The sequence below is a fragment of the Cololabis saira genome, chromosome 16, assembly GCF_033807715.1.
Source record: "Cololabis saira isolate AMF1-May2022 chromosome 16, fColSai1.1, whole genome shotgun sequence".
NCBI lineage: Eukaryota > Metazoa > Chordata > Actinopteri > Beloniformes > Belonidae > Cololabis > Cololabis saira.
Window position 1 is genome coordinate 15,060,887 of NC_084602.1, and position 24,833 is coordinate 15,085,719.

The 24,833-nt window shown below is 42.8% G+C and overlaps 1 protein-coding gene across 2 annotated transcripts in view; it reads left to right on the top strand.

Annotated features, from left to right (window-relative positions):
- Positions 1–13,985: 13,985 nt before the first annotated feature.
- fndc3ba (fibronectin type III domain containing 3Ba) overlaps positions 13,986–24,833 on the top strand; it is a 121,941-nt gene continuing 111,093 nt past the window's right edge. Inside the window, exon 1 of one of the 2 annotated variants that reach the window (XM_061742875.1) lies at positions 13,986–14,099. The gene's annotated coding sequence lies outside the window, so the exon portion shown is untranslated. Of the gene's footprint in view, positions 14,100–14,406; positions 14,549–24,833 lie in introns of those variants that run through there. The other variant, XM_061742874.1, reaches the window with a different exon arrangement.

Genomic DNA, 24,833 nt, shown 5'->3' on the forward strand with positions numbered 1-24,833 from the left:
CCCATCTTGCAGACTCTTTGGTCTTGTTTTTCTTACACTTGCAGGATATATCACATTCATACATGAAGTAGCCATAGAATTTCAAATATGAAAGAATATTTTACGATTTTTCTTTTTTCTAAAATGGAAGGGTTCTTTCATAAAATAAAGCATGTGTCTGGAAATGTAACAAAACTGACCTCCTCCTTGATCCTTTCAGCTTTTTTGTGTCCATTTGCAGATATTGACCCGGAAGGATCCACTGACTTGGCAATCTACCACTCCAAACCACCTGGTGGTGGTATTGCTCAGTTTGGCGCTTTCCCACTAGGGGTCTAATGTGCCAAGTAGATACTTTTCTGTAACTATTCTGCCGAGGTTCTAAGCGGCTGAGTCGGCTGCATCTGACATCATCACACTACAGGCCACTGATTGGTCAGTGGGTTGGAGTCAGACGTCTGAGTCAGGATGTGACATCAGTGAAAGAGCGACTCTGACGGAGCTTCTTGTTCATTTTATTCAACAAGCAATGGCAGCTCAAAAGTCTGTTTCATGATCCAACTCTGAGGTGCAGATGTTCGTAACTCTGGTGGCTGAGGAGAGAATTAAAAAGGGATCTAGACGGGCGATAAGGAACGACAAGATCCACCAGGAGCTCTGTCACTTCACAGCTGCTCCCAATGGACTTTTCAGCAGCACAGACAAAAAAAAGCGTTGCAGCTTGAAGCTTCTTTCATTTTTTAACTTGATATCGAACACAAGTCACAGACCCAGCAGCACATATATCATCTCCTCCATGTTCTACACCTTTAGTGTTGTTGTCTTCTTGGTTTAGATCACACAATCAAATACGTCACAGCAGCTTGGCTCCAACTTCTGCTCCAGGCGCTGAATTGTTATGGAAAAGAAACTTGGCCAAGTAGAGTCGACCCGAGCTGAGATGAATAGAGCTGAGTAGGTACAAGTGGAAAAGTGCCATAAGAGAGCTGAATATGATCATTTCCTGTCTACAGCATACCCAATCAGCAGTAAGCCAACACCCCCCACATGCAGCAGCTGGGCCACGTTGAAGTACGTAACTCAGGTTTCTACCTAGTGGATCCCCAAAATTCTGGATGCAGGGTTCTTCCTGGTGATGGAGACATTAAGACCCCTTTCTTGTTAATTTAGACCTGCCTTTGGTTTGGAGGGGGGATTTTCCTGCTACCATCAGTGATTGCTGTGTTTTCTTTGTTTAAAACAATATTTAGGTGTGTGGTAAATGTTCAGGTAAGGCCACAAGAATTTCAAAATCCAAGATTTTCCAATGCCTTTGAAATGTTTTCACCAGACGTGGTAATTCTGGCGCTGGCATTCAAAAGAGCTTAAAGTGATGAATATTCTGATTATTTTGTTTAACATGTTCACTTTTTTCTGTTAAAGTTTGTTGACATTTTTACAATCTTGTATGAGACAAATATTTTACCACCGTATTCCATAAACAACTCCACATGTCGTTTATGACTAGCAAAGGCAGTATAACTACCTCATTACTGTCGGTGGGGCTGGCGTCACTGTTGTCATGACAACATAACTGACCAAAACAGGAAGTCTCTGGCCAGTGTGGCACAAAGTTGTTTGTTCTTTTGTCAGACAGCACACCCTGGAGATTCCAAAGCCATCCACAGCTAATAATCTCCGGTTTTCTCTCTTACCTTATCTCACTGTCCGTTACTTGTTATGGTTAGCGATTCGATTGTGTAGCTTTCCAGGGGGAACTTCTCTGCTGCCCAGGGTGGGAAGCAATAACACTCGGAAGGTCAGGGTCTGTGTTGAGACGTAGCAGCACTGTAAACGTGCCACCTGGCACAGGTGTCCTCTTCATTATCGTCACCTAAATCTTCTCTGCAGTTGTTCTCACCACATGATCACTAAATGCATGGCACACCTTTATTGTCACAAGCTTGCAGACATGTATTCTCTGAGGGTTATAAGTTTACCATCATAAACTGTCAAAGCTTGTCATCACTAGTCCTACCTACGCCAGGGCCAGAGATGAGATGATCACTGCTGCTGTCTATTTGTCAGCACAATCTATCAAACACAACCAAGCCTTTTTTCTTTTTTAATTACACTTAGTAGAGAAGTCGAACATCTATCAACAGAAACACTATAATATTCAACAGTTGTATGTTTTGTTGTTGATCATTATATTAAAATATGAATTGTGTTGTCATTTCATTATAACAGATGTCTTGGACTGTGCCTTGTTGCAGCATCCTATCTCTGCTGGAGGCCTGAACAGATGAGTCCAGTTCTGTCACTTTAAGGGGCTTTCACAATTTCTCTTTTTTTGCACGTTGTCAGTGGTAACAGTGAGTTCTTCTTCTTCTGCCCTTCACCATCCTCCACAACACAATGTCTTCTGTGGACACGGTCAGGTTTCCAGGATCCACAGTTTCCAGGGATGTGAAGTCGACCTTGTACATGGACACCGTCCGTAAGAAAGGGCAGCAGAGGTTGTGCTTCCTGAGACAGCTTAAACCTGGGACTGGAGCCGCTGATCACCCTTGTACTCTGCCATCATCCAGTCTGTCCTGTGCAGTTCCATCATCGTCTGGTTTGGATCAGCCACCAAACAGGACAAGTGCAGACAATAAGGGCCTGCAGAGAAAATAATCGGGGCCGACCTTTCAGAACTTCTACTGGTCCAGAGTCAGAAAACAGCCAAGGAACATCTCTGCAGACCCTCCACACCCTGCATACAAACTATTCAATCTTTTCCCATGTGAATGGTGCCACAGAGAACCAAAGCCACCCGCCACAGGGACATTTTCATCCCACAGGCCATCGCTCTGCTAAACTTGCATAGTCAGAGCGTTGGACGAATATTGTGCAATATCTAATGACTGGATCTGTCTTGGATATAATGTGCACATTTTTTTGTCTTTGTCTTTTTTGTCTTCACTAATACTCGATAGACAAAGTATCTGGAATCAAATAATTAATTTGTTTGCACAAACCTGGTAAATAAAGTTGACTTATTCTGTAGGATAACTTAGTTGGTTGCACAGATAACTTAGTTGCTTGCAGTCTGCAAGATTGTCCCTAGATGGCAATAAATCCCACACACTGCTCTGTTATAACGTGAAACAGGACTAAAGACAACGTATGGCTTAGGGTGATTACAGACGGGGTTTCTTCTGAGAGTTTATTGTTCTGAATGCAACAATTGTTTCAAGAATGGTGTAATAGTTGGCATGCATCCATTTTGGGATTTGAGCAATTTGCCTCCCATTGAAGGTCAGAGCTGACTGGTCATTGTTTGAAATGGCACTCGGCTTGTTTTGTGCAAATGTCAGGGACAAAACAATTAACCAAAAAGAACGTCTGTCCCACATCATTGACTCATGGACATTCCACTGACACAAGTGCCAACACCCACCACCCTATGGTGGTGTGACTTAGCCCGTGTGATATCACCCACTGAGATGTCAAGAGTGGAAGGTAATCTGTAAGAAGGAACGCATGACACAATTGGCAGGGAAAGAACAAACACAGATTCCAGCTATAAACTGAGCTTTAGATAAAGCTGTCTGGGAATCCCACAAAAAAAAGTGTCGAGAAAACAACTGGAAACAATTCATCCCATCATGGAAAGAACGAGGGAGGGAGAAGGATGTGCTTGGGCACTGGAGGGTCTTCAAGCAGGCGGAGCGTTGTGCTTGTTCCACGCATACCAGTGTTACCAGTAATGTGAGCTTTGGATTCAGCTGTCTGGAAAAGTCCTGGAAAGCATGGAAACAACTGGAAACAATTCATCTAGGTGACTCAGTTAAAGAACAATTTAAAATCAGCTGCATGTTCCAGATGCACCAGAGATACTGGGTAGTTTGACGAAAAAAAAGGAAGAGAGGGACATAGTGCTTTTTAGAAATAAACTGTTTTTCCATACTTAAGATCATATAATTGGATTTCTGATGTGACTATTAACTAAAAAACTGATGATACAACGATACAACCCTGACAGTGTACTTGCAGAGCAGAAATATGAACATTTCTCATTCAGCGAGCTTTTCAGATTTGGAGGACACTGTGACATCACAGGCACACCGCTGGGGACTATTATCCAACTTCTATTTATCTGAGTACACCCAATTTCACAACATGCTGCACTGGCTGTACCTCGACAAGGGATGTGCAAAACAGTAGTACTGATGTAAAAATGGGGCACACGCCTATGAAAACGCTGACACTGTCTTGGTCGCCGTCCTGGTCGCTCGGGTATTTTGACTTGATTATGTTATTTTATCAATACTTTCACTTTAGCTACAGAGCGATAGGCATTGTGACTTTAGAGCTGTGAATAAACTAATGATGGTAATACAAAGATAATGTGTTGTGCTGCTACTAGTCTAACAGACTGCCACAAAAACTCAGGACAAAACTCACTCTGGACACCAGTTTTTCCAAATGTTTTTTTGTTGGCAGCATCTTTTACGAGGGTGGATTGACAGATTTGATCAAAACTAATGTACGGTAACGTTAGTTAGCATGAACTTACCAGCTAAGCTAAAACAGTTAATGTGTGGTAACCTTGGTCACTCGGTGTGTCTCAGCTGGCCTCCAGGCCTCCAGGCCTTCAGACCAGCTCGTTCTGCTCATTTACCCATTTCTTGATAATGCCGGGGTGGGTCTCGTCAGTCCCAACCAATGTGGTGGCATCCAGTTACACAAAAAAGAAACTTCAAAGGTTTTCTCCGGAAAACCTGCGGGAGAGGTCACCTAGGTTGGTCCAGTTCTTCTTATACAGTTTATGCCTCTGGCTCCATCAGTGACCGTGAAATGGACAAAGATTGTATGAATAATAATGAAAACATTTAAATATCTTAATTCTGAAAAATCCATTACTTTACATAGCTGCTTTCAGTCCTATTGAGGGCCATATGGAGTAGTCCTGGAGCACATAATTGTAATCAGTCCTTTGCTGTCCCAACAAAATATACATCTCGGGGCATGTAGACAACAATGTATAAACAACAAAAATTGCAAAGTGTTTGATGATCCGACCAGCTGGCGTGCAGCACTTGTGGAGAGGAAAGGGTTTGAGTGAGGATGACGGAGAGACAAAGTTACATGAGTGAAAAAGAGAAAGAGGAGGGAGGCAGGTCTGCTCTTGTTGGTGTACATGGAGCTTTGGGTCGACTCTTTTGAAGTAAATTCCTTCTGTACATGCATGGGAGGACGTTCCGTGCACATAAACATACACACATGCATGCACGTTCCACTATACTCCATGGTCTCTGCAGTCAAATCACTGTTATCATGCATCGCCCACTGCGTGTGAACATATGTACACATGCATGCAAGCAGACACAACATACACACAAAAGTGCATTCACACACACACACACACACACACACACACACACACACACACACACACACACACACACACACACACACACACACACACACACACACACACACACACACACACACACACACACACACACACACACACACACACACACATGTGGGAGATGTAAAAGGGCCTTAATTAGCATTTAGAAAAACCACAGTGTAAAGCTGGCAGTGATCCAGTAATCCTTTTTTCTGCTTTCTCTTCTCTGCGTTCTATCTGCCATTAGAACATACAGAACATGCTGGACCTGGTCTGCCAAGGAGCTGCTTCAAAGACCCTGGTGAACTCAGAATGCGTGATTATAGGGAGGACTCGGTTTAAAGCGTCTCTGGGAGAGAGAGGGACAGAGAAAAAAAAAATTCTGAGAAAGACAGATGAGGAAAGAAGAAAGAGAGAGCGAGAAAGCAGCTGTGTTGGTGGCGGTAAACATCTGGTTGTCGAAGCCTGGCCTTCGTATACAGGGGAAATAGCTGCGTGGCTCCTCCAAGATCTGCTCCCTCAAGTCTTCACCCATCCGCTCTCCTCCGCAGATCCAATCTAAAGCGACTGGTTTGTTGTAAAGATCCAAGATCACTGGAATAAAGAAAATTATTCAAAGCAAAAGGGATTTACATTTTTTTTTTATAATTCAAATAATGAGTGAAGGGTACACTCTGTTTCAGATATATCATTTCTATTCAGTTACACCACCTATTGCACAATTCACCTCTCACTTGTGTAAAGCTTTCTAAGCTCCTCCCTGACTCATCTGCTTCTCCACTTCTACATCTCCTCCGCTGTGGTGGTTAAACACATTGCGACAAAAATGCTTCTCAAAAATGTACCAACTTCTTGCTGATTGGGCGACAGACCTGCAAAGGGGTGCTAATACATCACAGGCACAACCGTGCACACATCATCCCACACAAACCAACACATTTCTAAGATTTAAACATTTCATGTCATCAAACATTTGATGATCTCATTTTGGGGTCTCTGACCTTTTTAAGGACAGATATAAAGATCTTTTTCATCCCAGGCCCTACTATTCCTGGGGCTTAAATGCACGTTCCTGATAGATGTGTCTGGCGAAAGATGTCTTCATTGTTTGGTCAGAGGTTAATGTTTTCTTATTGGTTCTGTTCGAGCTTAATTGTGTCATTACTTTCAGTGCTTGTCCTGTATTTTCTGGCTTTGTTGTGCAATGTTTACAAAGGAACAAGTCACGCAGATTCTGACCATCATATTTTCGAATGAAAACATGAATAGATGCAGATATGTGGGGACTGGTAGCAGCAACACGTTCCCTTATGCAGGGATGGATATTTCATCTGAGAAGCTTCGCTACATGCGCTTCTCTGGTTTGGTAAAAAGAACACTTGGTTTGTTTTCAGAAAGCCAAACTTTCTTGGTGCTGTCTCTGGTGAAGCACCAGCAGAGAGCAGATGCAGAACCATGCCAGGATACATCAGAAACGTGAAGCAGATTTCCTCTAATTACATTTTTGGAGAGGGACTTTCCCTTCAAGGTTCCAATATATGACCTTGAAGAACCACGGGTGCATCAAAATCTCAGTTCCAAACAGAGCCAAAGTGAAACCAAGGCCTTTGTGCTGATCCCACAACTCTTTATCTTAGAAAAACCAGGCCAAGGTTGACTCAGGTCTTATCCATTTTTTTGGGGATGTTTACTCAAAGCAGGTTAATTCAGTGAGAAAATCTTGGGAAGTTTTCTCAAACTTGAATGCATGGAATTTCCCAGTTTGGACATCCACGGTTCCTCTCCTTGCTTCTTCTCCTCCCTTCCTCTCTTCTTTACTTAGTTCCGAGAGAGAAACAGAAGAAATCCAGACTTCCTGTTGTTTTGTTGCAGTGTACTTTTTATATTTTATTATTTCTGTCAGACAACAAATATTTAGTAATTTCTAATTATACTCAACGAATAATGAACTGACCACATCCCCTTTAGATATAGTGGATGCCAAATCAGTTCCTGAAAGGATGCACTAAATGTGTTTATTGGTCTTCCAGCAAACCTCCTCTCTCCTTTTTCTCAGCTCCTTCAGGTTTTTACAGACTGAGAGACATTAGTCCATGCCAGCCCCCATCCTAGCGACCTCTGGGCGCCCCGGAGGTCGCTAGGATGCAGTGAAGAGTTTACGGGGGATTTTTGACCCGGCGCCAAGCAGCTAGCTTCCGGGTTGAGGCTCATTATGTGAATGGCATACAGAGGTCTCAGAACTTCATTAATCAATCTGACATTATTTGACAAAATTGGTTGGTGTTTTATATTGTAATAAATATTACTATAACTTCTTTAAATATAAAAGGAAAGGTTAAAAAAAAAACTTTAGTACCTGATGTATGAAATCCTCTTTAAAAAAAAAAACGAACAAAAAAACGTCAGCGGGGATTTTTCTTGTTTTAAATGTGATGCCCTTTGCGCTCCTTTGTGTTATTGTAAAGTTCTATATAAATAATGATTGACTGATTGAGTAGTCCAGGGGGCATAGGAATTTGACTACGCCCCCAGCTCCATTCTAGTGTACAGTATCTGTTGGCATTAATGTTTTAACTACAAGCGACAGCATGCCCCTGTCTCTCCGCCACGAGTTCAAACTACTTTGTATGCAAAGCAGGAAATTGAACACCTGCACGGTTGGATTTTTTAGCATTGACTTTTTTCTGAGCGGTATAACTGGAATTGATTTGGTTGACCACTAAGGTCCATTTTCCTTGTTTCTCCTCCTCCCTGTGGGACCTATTCATTTAACATGTTTTTTGCTATGTTGTATTTTCAATGTCTTTGTGTTTGTTTGCGTAATTATTCAGTCAGTCTTATTGTTTCAGTCTATTTGAGTGGCAGCTATATGCTTTTATTTTGAAAGGTGGTGGGCAATTTGGACACAGCTGATGTTAATTAATTGATTAGAGTCCAGTTGGAAGTCAGTGGGCACCAGGGAAGGTGTGTGGTTTTTACCAGCTTCAGTTTCAGCCTTAAAGGGAAAGTTCGGTTTTTTACAACCTGGACCTTATTTCTGGCATTTTTTATGGTTGTATACTCACCCAGGCAAGTTTGGTGTCATTTGGAGTCCTTCGGAAGATATTAGGTGTTTTTTTGCGAGCCGCTTCTCCATATAACGGGAGTGAACGGGGCACAGCGGGACACAGACGATGCAGCGTCTAAATAACACATGATTGCCTCGAAACTCTTTATTTCTTTTATGAATCACTAGATCTGCTTCCAGGACCTGTTGTCTACATCCGGGGCTGTCTGTGTAATAAATAAATCAGTTTGTAAACAAGACCTCTGAACTCATCACGTCATCTCTGTGCGCGCACTCTGTCCTCCGTTCAGTGAGCTCTTCAGCCGTATACTCCGGCTCAAAACGGTAAGGACGTCCATCATATTCAAAGTCGTCGTCCACAACCTCAGAATTTGACAAATATTCAGACATGTTTCAAATAACTAACAGTAAACTAACAGTAGCGAACTCCAGCTGTACACGGAGCTGCGTCTGGGATGCGCGCACAGAGATGACGTCATGAGTTCAGAGGTCTTGTTTACAAACTGATTTATTTGTTACACACACAGCCCCGGATGTAGACAACAGGTCCTGGAAGCAGATCTAGTGATTCATAAAAGAAATGAAGAGTTTCGCGTCAATCATGTGTTATTTAGACGCTGCATCGTCTGTGTCCCGCTGTGCCCCGTTCACTACCATTATATGGAGAAGCGGCTCGCTAAAAAACCCCTAATATCTTCCGAAGGACTCCAAATGACACCAAACTTGCCTGGGTGAGTATACAACCATAAAAAATGCCAGAAATAAGGTCCAGGTTTTAAAAAACCGAACTTTCCCTTTAAGACAGAATTACAGCCAACATTTCAATGTCTTGCTGGATTATTCCGGAAGAGGTTTATTATTGTATTACAAAACGTGTTGCCTATCTGGACAACGGCTTCAATTCCATCCTGTGGTTCCTATCTGATCTGCGTTAGAAAACTATATCAAAGTGGTGTAAAAAGGAGACTTTTTTTGTTTGTTGTCTTGTGTGTGTGTGATGCCTTCAAATTCCAACCCTGGCCAGCCATGCTCCTCCATTTTACAGAAATGTTCTGTTCTGATATGTCTGGTGCATCAGCTCCTCGGCTTATCACGGATAACCATTTCCTGGAAAACAGATCAATCATTAGGCCTTTGGCTCTCTGAAGACAGACAACTGAGATGATAGATATGTATTATTACCATTGCTCCCGGAGATGAAGGAAGATCATTTCAGAACCATTCAAGGCTGGATCGGAGACGTTTGAAAACCTTTAGGCCTGCTTGTGAAGCCGGACGAGAGCTTGAGAGACAAGCCGGCAGCGCGATGACTCTGCTTGGGTCAGTCACACTGACTGGATGTTGTTTTAGTGGAGTTAGTCAACCTCTTAGGAGACATGGTACACTTGTTAGAATGGAAAAAATCCCGCGGCCGACCACAACCCAAAAATGCATGTTTTGTCATCACCCCCAATTGCACGCATCACTATGGTGTTAAATTAATAAGGTCATTAGTAGGGTGTAACCATCCAACGTGGAAGAGTAATTACTCTTCCAATGTAATTACGTGCGTTTCTGCACAAGCACTCAACGATGACAAATTATTTTCAGTAATTATTCTTTTGGATATGTTACCTAAAATTGGATCATTTCATTTTCACTTAATATGCTTTCGTGGCACACTACAGGTGAGACCGTTTTTATTAATTCCTTACAACCTTTAATAATATTTATCCATGTATGCAGTTTTTCAGAATGACATTTAAATCGGAAGATTAAGTTAATATTTTGTCCTAATGAAGCAGATTCTCGGAACGCTGCTTTTTCAGCATTTTACCCTCGTCATCATTTTCTCCAGCTGTGTACTCTTTTTCACCACATCCAGAAATCTCTCCTTTCTCTCCTCCCACGGCCACTCCAGGTCCAGCACTCTTCCCGGACCTCAGGAAAGCTGACGTGGTGCAAACATAGTTTTTAACCTGTTTGCAGCATAACAGTGTAAAAGTTTGCTATGTGGGCGAGCATGATGACACAGGTCAGAGCAAATTGTTTGCTGCTGTTGCCTCTAATATGCAAATACATTGCACTTCATCCTGAAAGGTAAACCAGTGTAATCTGATGTTGGCCTTGGCTTCATTTGCAGAAGAGTTCACCCACCTACAGTATGTACTATAGGCTGATGTGACCCTTTGGGACAGATTTCTAAGCGGTAAGCTTAAAGTTGAGTAATGCACAAGGATTTGTTGCTATTTGAATGCAAATAATAAAGATAAACTTGTTTTTGGCTTTCGTTGAAATTCCTCAAAGGCTTGTTCTGTTTGTATCTCAACTGCATGTCTTATAGTTAATTGTTTCTATGTAGTTACTCGCCCAGACTATTCCCAGTAATGAAAGAATATGCAATTTTCGTTGACAGCTTTGACTCGGGGCGACTGTAGCTCCCTGGAACTTGCCACATACCAGACACATTTAAAAATTTGCATTTTATTTGGCAAAGGCAAAGGCAAAGGCAAATTTATTTATAAAGCACATTTCACACAACGAGCATGGACTCAATGTGCTCAAATACTCACTAATGTGCTAGAGACAACATCTGTTGTATTAGACGCTATATAAATAAAAATAAATAAATACATAAAGAAACAGACGAAGGTTTACAGATTACAGGTTTACAAAAACAGAAACAAACTAAAGTATGTCAAGAGAAAAACAACAATAACAACAATAATTCCATTTTAACAAAAATGTGATCACTCAGCCAACCATGTAGAGTTTAGTCAAACGCCTGTGCAAAAAGGTACGTTTTTAGTCTGCTTTTGAAAGAGGGCACTGTTGGAGCAGACCTTAGTTCCTGTGGCAAGGAATTCCAGAGAGTGGGACCGTAGTGACTGAAAGATCTGGGAATTCTAGGTATGATGAGAAGACTCTTATTTGATGATCTAAGGGATCTGTCCGGCATGTATTCAGTGAGCATGTCAACCATGTAGGAGAGAGCTAAGCCATTCGTAGATTTAAAAACAATAAGAAGTACTTTAAAATCTACTCTTTGTTTAACAGGGAGCCAGTGAAGAGAGGATAAAACAGGAGTGATGTGTTCATACCTCTTGGTTTTTGTTAGAATTCTGGCTCCAGCATTTTGAATAAGCTGGAGTTTATGTAACACTTGCTTTGTCAGTCCTGCAAAAAGTGCATTGCAATAATCCAATCTACTGGAGATAAAAGCATGAACCAACTTTTCAGAGTCTGATTGTGACAGAAAGCATCTTACTTTAGATATATTTCTGAGGTGATAGAAGGCAGTCCTGGAGACATTAGCTATGTGTTTCTGGAAGTTAAGATCAGCATCTAACATAACACCCAAGTTTTTGACAAGCTCACAAGGTTTTACTGACAGAGGAGTTAATAAAGGGAGAATATGTTGCCTCAGAAGACTTGGACCAACTAAAAGAATCTCAGTTTTTTCCTCATTCAGCTGTAAAAAGTTTGTTGGATCTTCAGCTCTCTGCTCCTCACAACACTTGCTGTTTTCTAAGCTGACTTTTGACATTAGAGACACATTTGTCTTATGGGACACATGCAAAAGCTCAGCCTCATTTATAAAGCAAGCTTGCGTGTGCACAAAACAGGGCTTGAAAGATGCACACGCCACCTACGCAAAGGTTGGGATTTAAAAAAAAAAAGTAACGGGAAAATGTGCGTATCTCTACGCAAACTTTGATCCTAGCACACAAACATTTTGAAGATATGGGGAACTGGAGACGCAGAAGGTGAGGTGGTGAAATGAAGCCAGATTCATGTCATACTTTTAATTTCATCACATATCAGACTTATAATATAATAATCGTGTAATAATAATGATCGTGTCCCTCTGTGTTTGAAGCGCAGCGTCAGTCAGGACGCGGCCACTTCCAGGTGCGCAATGCGCGGTGCAGGACACGCCGTGCCGGGAACCTCCTGTCACCCACCGCTTCCAACTGTAGAGTGACTGAGGACATACTGTAACAAGTGCCGGACCACTCTCCTCCTGGCCTCCACCTTCAAATCACACCACTTCTTTTTTATTTCTGCCACAGATCTGTCCTTGGCACTCGCAGCGTTTAGCGCAGCAACGACGTGCTGCCACTCACTCGCTTTCTTTCTGTTAGTGACCACCAAATAATGTCGTTTTCCTGGCCTCCACCTCATCCACAACATCTCGATCTCGGTCTCTGTGAAATTTAGTGGCACGGTGTCCTGGCTCGACACATGTCTCATTCATCCTGATGCACGGCAGTGTAGGAAACAGGTGCTGTGCATGATAAGCAGGCTCATTCACATGCAAATACAGTCATCAAGTACAGTATAGTATATACTATATACTATATAGTTTAGTTGTTGACCATTCAAGGTATAAAGTGGGCGTGTAGAGGGCGGGATATGAGGCGAATTCACCTGCGCAACCTTTCAGCTGGACTGTGATTTATAAAGAGAATATTGCGTGCAGATGTGCGTGCACACGGTTTTATAAATCGGCATTTTTTTTTGCGCATGCCATTTTCGGCTTTTGAGCCCACGTACACTTTTAGTATGAATCCTACGCACTCTTTTATAGATGAGGCCCCAGATCCCTACCTTTAACCCAAATCTGGTTCATGTAACATTTGCCAGTGGCATTAGTCTTGTAAGTCTTGTAAGTAGCCGGTATTGCGCCCGGACTTGTCTGCTGCCGGTGTTGTGCCAAAAAGTGATTGCCTGCCAGAATCTGATTTCTCCCCTGAAAATGGGTCTTTTTACCTGCCAAAAATGGATTGAAGGCCAAATACAATTAATGAAAGGTTGTTTCTACCTAAATATGATTTGATCTCATTCTTGAGCTTCATAATATAAACACTAGAGCTCACATGATTGCCCTTAACTCTTTTAAAGGACCATTACAACACAAAATAGGCATTTTCACCTGCCAAAAATTGATTGAAGGCCAAATACAGTAAATGAAAAGTTGTTTCTGCCTAAATATGACTTGATATCATTCTTGAGCTTCATAATCTGAAAATCTGACGTTTTAGCGCTATCGTTCAACGGGCTGCTGTGCGCGCTCCCGCGTCCAGAAATCAGATTCTGGCAGGCATCACTTTTGGGCACAACACTATGGAGGATTTTTTGTGCCAAAATTAAATAAATAAATACATCATTAATTAATTAAAATGGGAATGAAATATATCATTAATTAATTAAATGTGTCATTAATTAATTAAATGCTGAAATAATAAATATATATTTTTACTTAAAATGAATTGTATTTTAATTAATTAATGACATAATTCATTCTAATTTTAATTAATTAATGACACATTTAATTAATTAATGATATATTTCATTCCCATTTTAATTAATTAATGATGTATTTTTTTATTTAATTTTGGCACAAAAAATCCTCCATACAACACCGGGACTCCAGTCTTCATGTTGACAAAGCAGCGCACTCTTCTGTTTTGACTTTGTGCGTGCGCAGACCAGCGCGTATTACGGTAGGGGGGCGGGCTCTGCCCTCCATGTGCGTCGCAGTTTGATTGACATGGCGGAGTCTCCCAGTCCGCGTCGCGCCGCGCCAGCAGACAGGCAGGACCCGACCCTGGGAATTAAAAAAAAAAAAAAAAAAAAAAGAAAAAACGCGCAGTCCTGTCTGTCTGGAGATTATTTTATTACAGCGAGGTGAGTTCTTTTACACTTCTCTTAACACTCCGAAGCGCCCCCGGGAAGAGCTTGGAATCGAGACTTAAGAATGGACTCGATACTTGGAAAAAAGTTTTCGAAGTGCGTGTCTGTGTGTGAGTTTGTGAGAGCTGAGCGCTGACGCCGGCAGTCTGGGCCACTTGGCCACCGCAAAGGAAAAAGGAAAACTGCTTCACTGCTTCACTGCGGAGAGCTTTGGGGCCAGAGAGAGAGAAACGAAACTTTCGGGCTCATTTCCCCGTTTACTCTGAAGCGACAAAAGAAAAAGCAAAACAGCGGAGATTTATCGTTGCCGACTCCTCGCACCACACGACTGTCGGGGTGTGCGCTTTTTCTTTTCTTTTTTGGAGTCCTGTGCTCTTTTGTGGTCGCAGTTTTCTCCGCTTTTACCAAAGAATGTGTTTTTGTCTGCGAGGACTTCAGATGGAGTGAGTGCGAAACAACAGAAAACCTTTTCCCTTTATGGCTTTGTAGACTAGATTTGGTCTGTGGAAACTGTCGGGTTTGTTGTTGCGTGCGTAAAAACTAGGAAATGGTCACTTTTCTTTCTGCTGGGAAATAACTTGGAATAAAAGATGCTGAGGCAGTCAGATTTGACAGAGGGGATTGCGAAGTCACTGAATTGACGCCTTTTTTTCTGTGTTTAATTGCGTTAGATAACTGTTGAAGGGGGTTTAGTGGAGTGATAGCGACTTTCCGTATGTGCGGTTTCCAGAATGCAGCAAAGAGGCTTTGGAGAGGAAAAAAAAAAAAAAAATCCCAACTCCAGCATATCCTAGCATTCCTTCCAGCCAGTCTGTCTGCCTCCCTCTCTTTCTGTCTCCCTCACTCAGAAACGACTACGTGTCTGTTTGTGCAGGGAAGACAAATCCTTCTCTCAGATTCCCCTGATGCAGACGTGGAAATCAAACATTGGCCTCCTGCTTGAAACGATCGATGATCTGGCTTCCACGTAGCCTGTACCTGAAGGACGCACTCGCCGTGGCCCAGAATAAAAGTGCGTGACCTCATCACCGAGATTTGGTTGGAGGATTAAAGATGGACAGGATCTGCGCATTTGTTGTACTTTAGTAAATCTGGCCGTGTAATAACGGGTCAGGGGTTGATTTATGGTTCCGCGTTAAATCGACGCAGAGCCTACGGCGTAGATTACGCGGCGACGCGCACCGTACGGTGCGTGTCGCCGCGTAACCTACGCCGTAGGCTCTGCGTCGGTTTGACGCAGAACCATAATTCAGGCTTGAGTGAGGCTGATTGTGCCGCGCTGTCATCATCAGAGATGGAAAGGGGGATGTAATTATGCGCCATGGTTTTGGAGTTGCGCATCCCCTGGATCCTCTGGGCACGTTGGAGAATATAGGCTTGCGGGGGGGAGAGTTAATAACACATTAGATACACATGCACGCTTACTTTACTTTTCATGAGAAGGGGGGAGGGAGGGATGGGGGGGTTGAACGTGAAAGGAGAAGGAGAAATCCGATCCCAAATATATGACGTCAGATGAAATTCCTTTGGTGAAAAGCTGATGTGGCCATGCAGCTTTTTTTTTCTTCCTTTCTTTCTCTTTTTCCTTTGAAATATCTGATATCTGACAGTTTTTTGGGGGGGCATTCTTGGTGGATTGGGGGTGAAAGAGGGGGTTGGCTTCCAGCTGAAAAGGTGTGTTTAGGTTTGGAGTGCGAAGGAATTCTCCCTGTGGTGCATGAATGAGCAATTTATTTTGCTTCCAGAAGTCCAGGAGCTTCCAAAAGTCTCAGAATCAGAAGGTTATGCACAGGCTTTCCTTTTTTTTTGGTAAAGAATAGGCTACTGTTCAGTTGACTGTGGCATAAGTAAAATGAATCCTCTTCTTGACTTGTTCTGAAAGGCTTTCTCAGAATTTCCACATTTCCAGCTCAGACCCCCCGACTCGGATTTCAGCAGTTATTTAACAGGTGAGATAAGATTTCGCTCAGGATTTGGGGAGGCCCCTGCTCCGCGGCCCCCGGGATGTTGCCGTTTCTTGCCTGGGTTTCAGGTCCAGGTTCCTCTCAAAGCTTCTGACATCTGAAGCAGGTCCTGAAGGTGGTTGATCAGCTGGAGCAAAGCAGCGGACGCAAAAGACCGGCAGTGAGCTGATCCGTGCGCTGATTCCACACGTTCATTGAAAAATTGTACTTTTTTCGTTTTAAATTGATCTTTTGCATCCCCCTCTTTTCTTTAAACAAGATAAAAAAGTTAAGTTAAGCCTTTTTGCTTTGACGTTTGTACACAAAAGGAGTGTAAACAAAGCTCACATGCAAGATGTGAAAGCCTTGCTGCATTGATCTTGTCGGACAGATTTAAGAAGAAAGTCATGCAGGAAAACACCTTCTTTTCAGCATCTTTTTAATGATGTCATTTCTTTTTGACGTTGTGTTTTCTCTTTTATAATCTGCGTTTTGTCGACTCTTTGCAGAGCTAAGGATGTATGACAACATAGTGTAAGCAGGTTTTTGGTGCTCTGAGCGATGCAGTTATAAGGATTTCTTTCCACCTCGTTCAAGTTTTCTTGTCATAAAACTTTCCTTCTCTGTGCACGTGTGTGCTTTGAATTAAACAGTTACATAACAGAAGAGGGGGAACAGTGTTTCAGCTAGAATCAGGTTGAAGGAGGGTGGCTTTTGTTGCTTTGGCCTTTCTGTATTTCACATGAATAGGCAAGGGCTTGAATAACACTTTATATACGTAAGCGTATTCTTTAACCATTTCAGTGGATAGCTGGTGCTTCGGTATTATTTTTTTCATGGGCTATTCATGCAGCTTTAATGCTTGTTCCCATTTAAGTCAATTCTTTTCAGTTCTTTTTTTTCATTTATGCAGAAAGAAGTCAAAGTAAATCCTGCTAAAATCAGTTTGTTGGTATTAATAAAACACTAAGACTGACTACAAGTAATGCAAGTTTGAGGGAGATGATCTTTTTTGAGTGTAAAGGGGAGCATCTTTCTGTCAAACGACTTTAAAGGGGACATTAATCACATTAAAAAAAAAATATATATACAAGCAAGTCAAAGCCTTAATGATAACAACAAATATTAGTGGTCCGTCTTTCCGTATTGTCCTGCTGCTACTTCCTCTTTGTTGTTTTCAAGCCAGGTAGAAAGATAGATTGAACTGCTCAACATTTATTAGGTCAATTAACATAAAATAGGCATCATTTGCTCTGTTGCTATATCTAAGATGCACCATTGAAGGTCAGCATACAAGCTATCGCCATCTAGTGTTTGGAGCTTTAATTACAGTGCGATGCAAATGCCTCCAGTCATTAAACACCATCAGCCAAATATAACGTATAAATCACGCTTGAGTCAGTCAATGAGCGGTCCAGATTTGCAGGATATTGTGACCTCACAGATCCAGATAAGAGTAGGATTCGCCAGCCCCTCCATCTTTATCTCCACTCACGTTTCTAAGTTCACCAGAGGCCAGGACCATAGAAAGAGGGAAGGCGGAGTCTAATTGAGAAACTGACTCCCCCCCTTGAAACTGGCTGCTGTGAACCCAGCTGTAATGGTTGACATGGTTAGATGGTTAAAAAAAGGGTGCTTTTGTTTGGAGAATGCCACTGAGATTCTATTAATACCTCAGGAAACTGTGTCTGTGTCAGAAAAAAAAGGTCACGGTCTGTCTTCTAATGAAAATATGCGGAGGACGTTTGTCTCCGTCTGAATATGGACATCTGCATTCTCAGTTTTCTACCTGCACCGGCTTGTGGTTTGCAGCTGGCTCAGTAAAAGCTTTCTGGTACACCTGGTTGAAACGGGGTCAGGGAGTGGGCAGGATGATACTCGCCATTGTACGTGCAGGCTCGTGTTTCTGACCGGTAACCTAGAACACGGTACCAGTGGGTAAAGTTACTGAGGAGTATTGGGAACAGGAGCGGGTGAAGTGATAGAGTTACGCTGTCAAAACGATGCTGTCCTGGAGCTTGTGAAAGAGGTGTTGAAGGGAAAAAAATCATGATCAACACTGTGGCTGTTTGGATTTAGCTTCACTGATATCAAAAGGACGTTATCGGGATAATAAAGTCTTATTATACACAATAACTTGCAGTAAATGATTCATCAAATAACAGATAGTTCACTACAAGTTGATTTTCAATATGATTAATGATATAATTTCCTTCTTAAATTTCAAGCATTAACTCATGACCTCTTCACAAATTAGAACAATAAGATGATGATAAATCCTCAGCCTTGCCAAGTCATGTTGTACAATAATCAATCATCATTTCCTCATTAACCGCTGACAGTGAATGGTAAAATCTATCTTCTTTTTGCCCTTATCACCTGTCCATGTTGGGATTTTGTCTTCTTTTTTTGCGCTTTGCAGTCTCTGTGCTGCATGCTTGCAGTTTTCATGAAGTTTTGCTGTCAGCTGAGCCATCTGCTTCTCCAAACTGCAACAGGTGTGCTCCCCAGAAAGATTGCTGCATACGCTGTCACTGTAGCTGAGATACCGCTCGGTTGAGTGAACAAGCTGCTTCCTGCTTCCTTGTACATGATGAGAGGTCTCAGGGTGGGTTTGATCAGGCGCTCCTCTCCTGTTGCGGTCAAAGGGATCAACACCTGGAGTGCGGTCGGTTCCAGTTGAAGCTTCTGACGAGGAACGTCGATGAAGCGGGTTGATCTCTGGGCTGAAGTCAAACTGGGACACAAGTTTGCACAGACGATGAGCCACACAATAATGAGAATTTGGGAATCTCTTGATTTGTTTCATCCATGTACAAAGGATGTGTTTTGCATGAACACATAGATGCAGTCGCTTTCACTTTCCATTTCCCAGCTTTTTTCTTCTCTCTGTTTGTTTTTTCTCTGCCTTTCTGCTCCTGTCTCTCCTCTGTCTCTTCTGTATGAACGGTGACTTTTTGTTGAAGTATCCCAGCATCCCATGTTTGCTTGGCATAGACATGTAATGTTTACCTTCCCCGTCTCACTGCCTCTGCCTCCCTACCAACCCCCCCCCTCCTTTTTTTTCTCCTCTGATAATTTCCTACATTGTCAACTTTGTTGATTTAGGGAGTGATAAAAGAGACCTTTCAACTCCTGGGGCTCTCCCCTTCCTCCTCCTGTGTCCTCGTCCGAGGTCATGCCTCTCCTCTCCTCTCCTCTTCTCTCCTCTTCTCTTCTTTCCTCTCCTCTCCTCTCCTCTTGGTCATTTTAGTCCAAAATAAGAGAGATATTGCACAGTAGTGGCTAATTATCAATCAATCAATCAATCAATCAATAAATCAATCAATCAATCAATCAATCAATCAATCAATCAATCAATCAATCAATCAATCAATCAATCAATCAATCAATCAATCAATCAATCAACATTGAAGTATACATTTGAAATAAACCATGTGATGATCTGACCTTTGGGAATTATTCTAATGGATTTTTGCAGTTATCTAATTTAGGTCAAATTCAAATCAGCACACTGACATAACTGCACCCTGATTAATGTTCTGGTTCTGATTAATCGGGCTGATTATTGGTTATTTTCTACTAAGTGAGTTTATCTATCCAATTAACATGCAGCCAAAATGTGGACAGCCCTGTGTGGTTCAACAAGTGGCTCTGCCCTTTCTTTTATTTAATACTTTATTCTAGAGAAGTCATTAAAAAAACTTTTGAAGTTAGATTAAGCAGATTTGCGCATCATTTGTCATTTTTTATGTTATATTTATTGGGATAGAAAAACCTCTATACAGACATGAACATATATGTTTTTTGGGTTATGTAATAAAAATGTTATAACCTACGCTTATTAGGATGGTTTATTAGCATATGCACCAAGAAAGTTCAATGCTTTCAAAATGTACACGCTGACTCGGCAAACCAGGGAAACACAATTTACATGTAAAATAAATCAAGGTTTTTGCACTAATCAGAAAAATTAGGGGTTTATAAAATGCATCCATCCATCCATCCATCCATCCATCCATCCATCCATCCATCCATCCATCCATCCATCCATCCATCCATCCATCCATCCATCCATCCATCCATCCATCCATCCATCCATCCATCCATCCATCCATCCATCCATGTAAACAAAGAGTTCCAGACCTCGCTCTCCTTGAGCCCCCACTTTCAGTTATTATGGGGGAATACAGAGGTGTTTAAAAAGCGATCTGAGGGCCATAATCTCACCACGTATCCTTGATCTGCTATTGGGCCTCCGCCTGGTTTGATATACAGGAAACACCTCCTTGGAGAGGGAGTCCAGGTTAATCTAACCAGCTCCACTCGTTCTTCTCAACGTGAAGAAGCAGCAACTCTACTCTGAGCCCCTTTCCGAATGCTGCCACTTTTTACCCTGTGTGTTGGGTAGAACCACAGATCCCGACCATGGGTGAGGGTAGGAACATAAATCAGCAAGGTTAACAGAGTAAACCCGCCTTTTGGCTCACCTCTCTCTTAACCACAAACTGGTACAGCATCTGTATTCCTGCAGATGACGTGCTGGTCCACCTGTTGATCTCCAGCTCCATCCTTCTTTCACTTGTGCACAAGCCCCAGGGATACTTGAGGCAGCACCTCACTTGCAATCTGGAGGGGACATTCTGCCCTTTTCCGTTCATGCCGCTTCACACTCAGCTGCCAGGTCGTAAAGATCAAGACTCGAAGAAGCCAACAGTACCACATCATCTGCAAAAAGCAGAGAGGAAATCCTGAGGTTGACAAACAAAAAATAACAACATTGGATTTATAAAAAAATAAAGAAGCCGAGACCACGTTTTTTCCTCTTTTTTTCAGCTTTTCTTTCTCACACCTAGCAATAAATGAAGATAATATTGAGTTTTATTCTGATTCTTAGGCTAAAACAGCATTTATGATTATTGTCTCCCAGCCATAAAAAAAAAGATCCCTTTTGGGAACTGTTTCATCAATTATTGGTATTCTATGCACTAAATGAGTAGTTGATGGCTGATTTATTGTTTTGAAGTAAAATATTATCTATCGTGTGTTTGTATGACAAGAGATGACGGATGGAAACGCTGTAAAGTAAGCAAATAGAATAGCTTATAAACAGTAGAGCCTGCAGCACGGCCCGCACACGATGCAACTTCCCCAAAGACACTGTTGCAGCAAAACCGCGAGGTAGACGGACGAACAAAATGATGTGCAACGATTTCCGGCAAACGCATGAAATGCTTGGAATGCAGAGATTAGGCTTTTGGGTTTCTAATAAGTTCTAAGAAATAAGTGGCGGATGCGCAAGCCTGTAGGAAAACTGAAGCGATTCGATGCGGTTTGTTGCACTTGGGTCGACCTGCTCCGCTTGCGTCCTTGCACAGTTCCTCGGGTGGGGGGTGGAGGTTGGGGGTGGGGGGGGTTATCATTCCAGGGAAATGGCTTGTTGAAGAGCTGCCCACTAATCAGTATGTGTGTGTGTCGTCAGGTGGCCGAAAGGGATGAAATGTGCACCTGTGCGCACGCACAGCGCCGAGTTAACGCACATGCATGAAACATAAACACACACGGGTTTAACTTTACGTGCCTGTATTAGCATGCCAGGCGTGTCGGTGTTGCTGGTTGGCAGGCCCGTGGAAAGTTCCGCCCGCTCTTAATGGCTGCTTTTATGCCTGACTGTGAGCGTTATGAGTGCGTCTCTCAAGTGTCCCGAGTCCCCGGTGGGCTCGGGTTCTCGTACACGTGTGAGAGCAGGGTTGAGAGAGCTGAATCTGCAACTGGCTATATTTGTAATTATTAGGTTGTCAGAACTGGAAATGGAAGTTGTACACGCACCCCATCTGTGTTTGCAGGCTATGTATGAAGGCTGTCACATGGCGGTGGTTTGGCAGGACTAGCGTAGCTCAAGGCGCTGCTAAGGAGGAAGGAGGTGCTCTTTAATGCAAAACCACATTTTTTATAGCTTTTCCTTGTTAAAGTCCCCCCCCCCCCCCCCTTCCTCCGCCTTTTCTGCCACTCCATTCATGGCCTGCAGACGCTGTTTGACCCCTCCCTCCCATCCTGTTGCCCCGTCTACCCCTCCACCCGTCTCAGCTCCACATACCTGTCATTTCTCGTCTCATTTTGCCACTCTCAGCGCGTCTTCATGAGGCTGATAACTGCAGGTGGAAAGGAAACTGCTGATGAAGTTTCTCATTCAACTCAAAATTCAAAAAAATTGATAGAAATTCAAATTGTAGCTGAGTCTGGTGGCATAGATAAGGCGTCCGGACCTCAGCGCGGGACGTTTCTTGCACCGTTCGTGTGAGATGTTGTCAAATCAGGATTTGTGATTTACTTTGTCAGGAATTTCAAAAACGGCAATTGAAAGATGCGTTTCCTAGACTTCCCCAGGCCTAGTTTCCTTCACCTCTCCCCTCCTTGCCCTCAAGCCGGACCCCCCACAAATCACTAAAATATCCCGACCTCTCATACAGGCACACTCACACACAGACATGCCACACAAAACCACACACACACACACACACACCTCTGAACTAGTGTGTGAAATCCTGAGGCTGATTGAGGAGGAGGAATGTGACCTTCTGACCCTGTGCTGTGGGGAGGGGTGTTATAAGTGTGTGTGTGTGTGTGTGTGTGTGTGTGTGTGTTTGATGCTAGGGAACAAGTGATTGTATGTACACTTTCCATTGGCCTGCTATTCCCAGAAGTGTCTTCTCTCATTTATCAGCTCAGTTCTCTTCTCATGGATTAAACGCTGATGCCTACTTCGCCTCACGTGAGCATCCATAAACGCAGCTGTGACTTTGTCGTGTTAATAAAGCGTGTAGGAATTACGACTTCGCGATCTGGGTGCTGTGTGATGCCGTGTGAAGGATTTGTGGGCGCGAGGGACTGCGCGAGTGTATGTGAGCCCATCTTGGACTCAGTTGTCGCCTTGTCTGTGAGAGGCGAGACAGGTTTCTCATTTAGGTGTGACTAAACAGTGCTCCTCTCTCAGCACCCGCACACCCACTCCACCCACTGAGCAAGCTTTTTCATGGCCCATAAAAGCGGTGACCTCTCCGGGAGGGGTTCGTCCGCGTCTACGTGCCCGTCCTTCCAAAAATGTTAGTTTATGCGTCTGTCCGTGCATGTCAGGAAAAGTGGTGGTGGGGCGGGGGGGTTGGAATTCACTTCTTGACTCGGCAGAGCTGTCTTAATTAGGGCTCGTGGCATCCAGCCCCGATGGAGCTCGGCATTCGTGGCAGAGGCTTTGCTGCGTGCAGGCCTGGACGGCAGCAGGTCCACTGGCAGTGGATGTGGGCTTATTGTCTGGACTCGGCTGCCGTCCCCACTCCTTCCTCTTTACTAGCTGCTTGTAATGTAGAGCTGATTACAATGTTTGTAGGCCGGTTCATTGAAACAGGCAGTAAAGCAGAAGTGTTTGGGCTTGTGAAGGTTTAATGCAAATTCACAGAAAGGTGGGGGTGGTCCGATGCAGGTATGCAGGCGTTGCTGTTCTTTTTTTTTTTTCTTTTTTTTTTAATAACATCGCAGCATTCACCAGTAAAACACTCCTATCTATCAAATATTTCACAGTTTCTGTTTCGCACTTTTTAAAACCCGGCTTCCTTCCAAAGTGGGCTAAGTGGTTACTGACGTTGTTATAATAAACATAATGAAAAGTTTCTGCAAATCGCACATGTCTTGATGGAAGGTTTTGCTTTTGTGTTAAAAGAAAAATCACTCTGACTAATCAAATACTGAAAAAGGTGTAGCTTCACCCGAATGGGTCTCCAGCTTTTAAAAATGATCTTTTAAAAGGCTCCCAGAGCTCACTCTCTGTCACTTGTAATGCAACTGTAAAGTATGCCAAGTGTGTAGGACTTTAAAAAAACCTTCGGTCCATCTCGGCTGGTTTAAACCACCATCTTTTTTTTAAAGATTTTTTTAGTTGACGAACTCACAGGAGAAAAAAAGTCAGCTGCTGCCCTTTGCTTCCCAAACAAGTCATTCTGACGCGTAGTTTAAACCTGTTATTGTGTTGTTTTTATGTGGTTTGTGTGCGTTTCTACTGGCTGTTTAACAAATCGCCCCTCGGGGACAATAAAGGTACGTACGGTCTGTGACCTATGACCGGGTTACTGGGTAAAGATATTTGAACTCCAACAGGAAAAATAAATGACAGCGTATCCCCCATTTATACACCCGATTATGGGTCCATAACCTTTTTCTCACTGCCTTACTAAGTTAAGTTGTGCCGTGCCCAGACATGGTTGACCCCCTCTGCAGCCTGCGCAGTCGTTTGGATTTCTGGATTGCGCTGCTGAACATCTGCGCATCTCTTCCACCGCTTCCTTACTCATCTCACAGCTTCTCTGTTATCAGCCTTGTGACACCAGTGACAGAGAGCAGCGGCTTTATTTTTAGCCTCTTTCAGGCTTGTGCTCTGTCAGGTGTTGGATTCATGTTTTTGTGTCAAAAGCTTTGGATGCTGTTTTGGATGTTTTAGGCCTCAAAGGTTTTACAAACTACTGTCATTTGATAATTTGCACTTTGAGTGACAGTGAAAATGTGCAAAATGATGATGATCTACAACCAACCCCACCAATGTGTTTGTATTCAAGCAGATTTTCTACCAATTTGTGTGTAAATATTTCCTGTAAAAATGCTGTTTTTTCAGATGCAGGGTCTGACTTTGTGGCGCTCAGTCCTCAAATTGCTCATTCTGTGGTTTTTTGTGACTACAAACCTCAGGAAGTCATTGGCTTATGTTTATTTTGAATTATGCAGTTGAGGAACCCAGATT